Below are 7,067 nucleotides of genomic sequence, written 5' to 3' on the forward strand. Positions count from 1 at the left end.
TCCAAACCCTTCCTATCCATGTCCCCATCCAAGGGCCTCTTAAATGTAATTGTACCAGAGTGGTGCGTGTATGGAATGAGCTGCCAGAGGAAGTGGTGGAGGCTGGTACAATGACAGCATTTAAGAGGCATTTGGATGGGGACATGAATAGGAAGGGTTTGGAGGGATATGGGGCAAGTGCTGGCAAATGGGACTAGATTGGGTTGGGATATCTGGTCGGCATGGACGGGTTGGACTGAAGAGTCTGTTTCCGTGCTGTACATCTCTATGACTCCACGTTGGTGAGACCCCATCTGTGCGCAGTCCTGCTCACCCTAACATCGAAAGGATATTATTCAACTCGATAGGGTGCAGAGAAGGTGGACTGGGACCGGAACTGGCCTGGACGGTTTGCGTTGTCAGGACAGGCTGGGATTTTTCTCCCTGGAGTGGAGGGGCAGCCATTTTGAGGCCTGTAAATTCACGAGGGGGGTCGTGGATAAGGCAGGGTGGTCCTTTTCCCCAGGGTGGGGCAGTCCAAACCCAGAGGGCATCAGGTTCAAGTGGGGCGGGGAGACGGTCCAGAGGAGTAATGTTTTTTCACAGAGAGGATGGGGACGGGGGGACGGGGGGGGGGTGGTGTGGGACGGACTGTCAGAGGTGGTGGAGCGGGCTGCTACAAGTTCGCCATTGAAGAAACCTTTGGACAGGTCATGGACCAATCACAGGCATTTGATTTGAACTACTGCTGTCACATGTGCCTAAGTACAGTAAAAAGTTTTGTTTTGCTTGCAGTATGGGCTGATCTGACCATACAAGGACACACAGCTCATCGGGTGTTTGGACTGAGCAAGAGCACACAGGGAAGTGCGCAAACCAACACTAAGTTTAAAAATCCCGTTCAGAATCGAACAACAGCGGGGAAGAAGCTGTTCTTGAATCTGTCGGTCCGTGTGATTAAACTTTTGTAACCTCCGCCCATCGAAGAGATTATAACCGGGGTTCGGAGGGGTCTTTGATGATGCTGGATGCCCGTCGATGCAGTACAGATGGAAGGTTAATCTGGGCTGGTCTGTGCTGTGGGAACTGTGCGAACACAGACAGGTTGGCCAAAGAGGCCTGTTTCCAGGCCGCAGACCTCGATGCCTCGATGTGCTCCACCCCGTCACTGTGGCTGATCAAATCCCATCGGATGATTCGCACCTATCCCCAGCCGAAGGCTGTTTTCCAGACAAGACGGAAGTGAGGAACAGTCTCCAAGTGGGACAGATGAGCAATGTTCCCAGACACAGGCAGGGGGTGCATCATGCACCAACCTCCCCGGTCGATAACCCTCAGGCTGCAGAGTGAGGAGCAGTGGGGCTGAGACACCGGAACACCTCCCACCTTGCAAAATGCAACAAACGCAGCGCACAATCTCTGAAACGCAAGACCGCGTGTGCGCACACACACAGATCCACACACACACACACACACTCTCTCATAAACACACACACACACACACACAGATCCACACACACACACACACTCTCTCATAAACACACACACACACAGATCCACACACACACACACACTCACATAAACACTCACGCTCTCTCATAAACACACACACACACACACACACACAGATTCACACACACTCTCATAAACACACACACACTCTCTCATAAGCACACTCACACTCACAGATCCACACACACACTCACACACACACTTGCACACACACACACTCACAGATCCACACGCACACTCAGATCCATACACACACTCACTCACACACTCATACTCACATCCATGCACACTCACAGATCCACACACACATACTCACTCACACACTCGCACACATAGACAGACAGACAGACACACACACACATACAGCACTGGTCACCCCCAGCAGGTGTTTCACAGCCAACGACGTGTGATTGAAACCGTGGTCACGGTGGCAATGTCAGAGGCAACGCAGCCAACACGGGCCCAGCAAACAGGCACAAGGGGGATTTTATAAAATGTGGGCATACATACAATCGGTCAGGGGATGTGGGCATCGCTGATCCTCCGACAGCACCCACTCCCTCAGCACTGACCCTCCGACAGCGCCCGTTCCTTCAACACTGACCCTCCCGACAGTGCCCACTACCTCAGCACTGACCCTCCAACAGTGCCCACTCCCTCAGCGCTGACCCTCCAACAGCACCCACTCCCTCAGCACTGACCCTCCAACAGCACCCACTCCCTCAGCACTGACCCTCCAACAGCACCCACTCCCTCAGCACTGACCCTCCAACAGCACCCACTCCCTCAGCGCTGACCCTCCGACAGCACCCACTCCCTCAGCACTGACCCTCCGTCCCATTCCTTCAACACTGACCCTCCGACAGTGCCCACTCCCTCAGCGCTGGGTCTGTGAATGCCGAACCGATTGTCTGTGCTCAGTCCCTGAGATGAATACAGAACCTGGTGACTCGGAAACAGGACTGGGACTGAGGCACATCGCTAAACAGCCTCATATCTGACTGACAGCCCTCAATACAGGCCGGGTCAGTACGTTTTTTCCTGATAACATCATCACCAGTGCCCTGTCGATCCCTCGATATTCTGCTGAGCGACATCTCGTTGGGGCCTACAGCAACGATTTGTCTCACCAAAGCACAACCATCGACTCGAACTGCCCGGAAGGAAGGCCATTCGTGCCACTGACTCCATGCTGCCCCTTTCGGAGAGCTGTCCGACTCTTGCTCTCCATCGCGGCCAGGTTTGTCTCTCGGTCTAATCTTTCCCCAGGGTTTCGTCCAGTCCTGGAGGAGGCGAGGAGGGGGTAATATCTCTGGTCGCCACACTCCCAGAAGGTTTGTGGGCGCTTCGGAGGGGGTGCGGAAGAGGCGTGCCTGGACGGTTGCCTGGTATGGAGGGGGATTTCCCGATGGGGAAAGCTGGGATTTGTTTTCACTGGAACGCCAGGACGACCTGATGGAGGTTTCGGAGATTGCGAATGGTATGGATAGAGCAGAAAGTATGGGGCTTTTCCACCCCCCACCCCCCCCACCCCAGGGTGAAGGGGGGGTCAGTTACAAGGGGAGACGCAGGGTCAAGGTGGGGAAACTTATAAGAGATGTGCAAGGCAGGTGTTGCACACAAATGGTGGGGGATTTCCTGGAAGGGGTGGCCAGAATAAGGTGGGGTGGACGGATACGTGAATAGGAAGAGGGACTCGTGGGACACAGATCCTGCAACTGGAGACGGTTATCGTACGGAAGGGCAGAATGTGTACCGACGCAGGGACTCTCCCTGTGCTGTCGTGTCATTTGGCCCACGGAGTCCCAACAGTGTAGAAACAGGCCGTTTGGCCCAACAAGTCCACACCGCCCCTCCAAGGAATCCAATGGATGTAAATCATCTTGAAAGGCGATACGTAAATGCAAGTGTTTCAGCTTGCCGGAGCAAGCAAGCCGGAAACAGACCCTTCGGTCCAACCCGTCCATGCCCACCAGATATCCCAAACTAATCTAGTCCCACCTGCCAGCACTTGGCCCACCTCCCTCCAAACCCTTCCTATTCATGTCCCCATCCAGATGCCTTTTAAATGCTGTCATTGTACCAGCCTCCACCACTTTCTCTGGCAGCTCATTCCATACACGCACCACCCTCTGTGTGAAAAAGTTGCCCCTCAGGTCCCTTTCCCCTATTACCCTAAACCTATGCCCCTCTAGTTCTGGACTCCCCCACCCCAGGGAAAAGACCTTGTCTATTTATCCTATCCAAGCCCCTCGTGATTTTATAAACCTCTATAAGGTCACCCCTCAGCCTCCGACGCTCCAGGGAAAACAGCCCAGCCTGTTCAGCCTCTCCCTGTAGCTCAAACCCTCCAACATCCTTGTCAATCTTTTCTGAACCCTTTCACAACATCCTTCCAATAGGAAGGAGACCAGAATTGCACGCAATATTCCAACAGTATCCTAACCAATGTCCTGTATAGCCGCAACATAACCTCCCAACTCCTGTACTCAATACTCTGACCAATAAAGGAAAGCATACCAAACACCTTCTTCACTATCCTATCGACCTGTGACTCCACTTTCAAGGAGCTATGAACCTGCACTCCAAGGTCTCTTTGTTCAGCAACACTCCCCAGGACCTACCATTAAGTGGGTAAGTCCTGCCCGGATTTGCTTCCCAAAATGCAGCACCTCGCGTTTATCTGAATTCAACTCCATCTGCCACTTCTCGGCCCATCTGACCAAAGGGTGAACAGCCAGAGAAACGTTGCTGGCCTCACTGTAAGCTCGCAACCTCAAATTCCAGCCACCTGGACGCGAAACGGTGTCTGGGTCAGGCCTGGGGCCGACGGCAGAGATTGGGAGCAGGGTGGGGGGGGGGGCAAGGGAATTTCGATTTCAGCTCACCAGCGAGTGCACAGACACCGTTCTGAACGAAATCTGAGCAGCCAAGGCGAAACAAGTGTTGACAACCATACGCCCAAGAGAGAAACTTAAAATTTGAAGAGGGAGGCTCAGGCACTGTGCAAACGTCGGGCAGGAAGCTAAAAGGTACTGACTTCGAGTCCCGCGGTGGCGTTCAAAGGTTTGACGCCTCCAGCCTTTCCGAAATGAGATGAGCAAGGAGGCAGACCTTTCAGTGTGACAACCTCAAAAGAGCTGATGGGAGAGATTACTTTCGAGTAACAGGCTGGTTTCGGTGCGTGGTTAGCACTCGCCTCTCGGTTTGACCGCCCGCCCCTTCCTCCGGCCTCTGTAGGCAATTCGGAGCGAGCCGGAGTGGTTGGAGTGAGGGGGGAGTGGGTTGGACTGAGGGGGAGTGAGGTGGAGTGGGTTGGAGTGAGGGGGGAGTGGGTTGGACTGAGGGGGAGTGAGGTGGAGTGAGGGGGGGGGTGTGGTGGAGTTGGGTTGGACAGTGAGGGGGAGTGGGTTGGACCGAGGGGGGAGTGAGGTGGAGTGGGTTGGAGTGAGGGGGAGTGGGTTGGACCGAGGGGGAGTGAGGTGGAGTGGTTTGGAGTGAGGGGGAGTGGGTTGGGACCGAGGGGGAGTGAGGTGTAGTGGGTTGAGTGAGGGGGAGTGGGGTTGGACTGAGGGGGAGTGAGGTGGAGTGGGTTGGAGTGAGGGGGAGTGGGTTGGAGTGAGGGGGAGTGGGTTGGAGTGAGGGGGAGTGGGTTGGAGTGAGATGGAGTGAGGCGGAGTGGGTTGGAGTGAGGGGGAGTGGGTTGGAGTGAGGGGGACTGGGTTGGAGTGAGGGGGGGTGTGGTGGGGTGGGTTGGAGTGAGGGAGACTGGGGTGGGAGTGAGAGGGACTGGGTTGGAGTAAGGGGATTGAGTGGGAGTGAGATGGAGTGAAGCAGAGTGGGTTGGCGTGAGGGGAACTGGGTTGGAGTAAGGGGGAGTGGGTTGGAGTGAGGGAGAGTGGAGTAGAGTGAGGGGGAGTGAGGGGGAATGCGTTGGAGTGAGGTGGAGTGGACTGGAGTGAGGGGGACTTGTTTAGAGTGAGGGGGAGTGGGATAGAGTGAGGGGGAGTGGGGTAGAGAGGAGTGGAGTGAGGCGGAGTGAGGGGAAGTGAGGTGGAGTGGATTGGAGTGAGGGGGACTGGGTTAGAGTGAGGGAGAGTGGGATAGAGTGAGGCGGAGTGAGGTGGAGTGGATTGGAGTGAGGGGGACTGGGTTAGAGTGAGGGGGAGTGGGATAGAGTGAGGGGAAGTAAGGTAGAGAGGAGTGGAGTGAGGGGGAGTGGGTTGGAGTGAGGGAGTGTGAGGGGGAGAGGAGTGGACTGAGGATGAGTGAGGGGGAGTGAGGCAGAGTGAGGTAGACTGAGGTGGAGTGGATTGGAGTGAGGGGGACTGGGTTAGAGTGAGGGGGAGTGGGATAAAGTGAGGGGGAGTGGGGTAGAGAGGAGTGGAGTGAGGGAGAGTGAGGGGGAGTGGGTTGGAGTGAGGGAGTGAGGGGGAGTAAGGGACAGTGAGGGGGAGTAAAGGAGAGTGAGGGGAGTGGGGGGAGAGGAGTGGACTGAGGGGGAGTGAGGTGGAGTGTGGTGAAGAGGAGTGGAGTGAGGGAGAGTGAGGGGGAGTGAGGGGGAGAGGAGTGGAGTGAGGGGGAGTGAGGTGGAGTGAGGGAGTGTGAGGGGGAGAGGAGTGGAGTGAGGGGGAGTGAGGTGAAGTGAGGGGGAGTGGGGTGAGTGAGGTGCAGAGGAGTGGAGTGAGGGGGAGTGAGTCAGAGTGCTTGGAAGTCCTGTAGGACGATATGGGCGACAGACAAATGCAGTGCAGCCAGCTCACGTCTCTGGGAATAAACACACCCTATACCGAGAGAGCACCGCGGAGGGGTCAGTGATCGTGCCTCTCTCTGCCCCCCTCTACTACAACTGGGACGGGGGGACACTGTCAGGGAAACCTCAGGCAAATGAGGATGACAGGTCACCTTGGCTCGGGGGGGGGGGGGACCGTGAGTGGGAGCTGGGACTGAAATGGTGACCAGTCAGAATAAAACCACAGATAGCAAACGTCGGGGTGCAGATTACAGCGACAGTCAGACAGCTTTTCACACAGTACTACAACAAAAGCAGATCCCACAGCGTCTTTACCATGAGCCACCCTCCTCCGAACTGTGTAAAATATGATCTCAATCCATCTACTCACAGCTAAGATAATGTCCTCTGTGTTTGCATTAGCCAAAGAGTCACCTCTTCACAAACAAATCGGAAATGGGACATGCGGCTTGGACAGAGCACTGACTCGAACACAAACCCTACGACCAGGAATTAATTACCTGCACGTAACCAGCCGTATTCTACTGACAAACTTCCTGTTTCGCCATCCGCGGAGGGAGGTATGTTCTTTCGCAATGTTTGCCTACAGTCCAACTACAGCAGAGATGTTGAAAAGTTATTTTACTCAAAGGGTCAGGAGTGACTCAGCCCTTCTCTCATCCCCCACTCTCTCTCTCTCTCTCTCTCTCTCTCTCTCACACAACTCGGACATGGACAGTCAGGAGTCTGACTTCAGAAATTCTGGCCTCAAATCCCATGAAGGATGCTGAGGGAGCGGGCACTGTCGGAGGGTCAGTGCTGAGGGAGCGGGCACTGTCGGAGG

At 55.2% G+C, this 7,067-nt stretch overlaps 1 protein-coding gene across 1 annotated transcript in view; it reads right to left on the bottom strand.

The window, feature by feature from the left end:
* The window catches only part of LOC140464198 (SHC-transforming protein 1-like), a 132,741-nt gene extending 126,025 nt beyond the window's left edge, over window positions 1-6,716 (bottom strand). The window contains exon 1 of the mRNA XM_072559049.1: window positions 6,615-6,716. The gene's annotated coding sequence lies outside the window, so the exon portion shown is untranslated. The remainder of the gene's footprint in view (window positions 1-6,614) is intronic.
* Between the last annotated feature and the right edge of the window lie 351 nt (window positions 6,717-7,067).

The sequence above is a fragment of the Chiloscyllium punctatum genome, chromosome 39 (genome assembly GCF_047496795.1).
Source record: "Chiloscyllium punctatum isolate Juve2018m chromosome 39, sChiPun1.3, whole genome shotgun sequence".
Classification (NCBI taxonomy): Eukaryota; Metazoa; Chordata; class Chondrichthyes; order Orectolobiformes; family Hemiscylliidae; genus Chiloscyllium; species Chiloscyllium punctatum.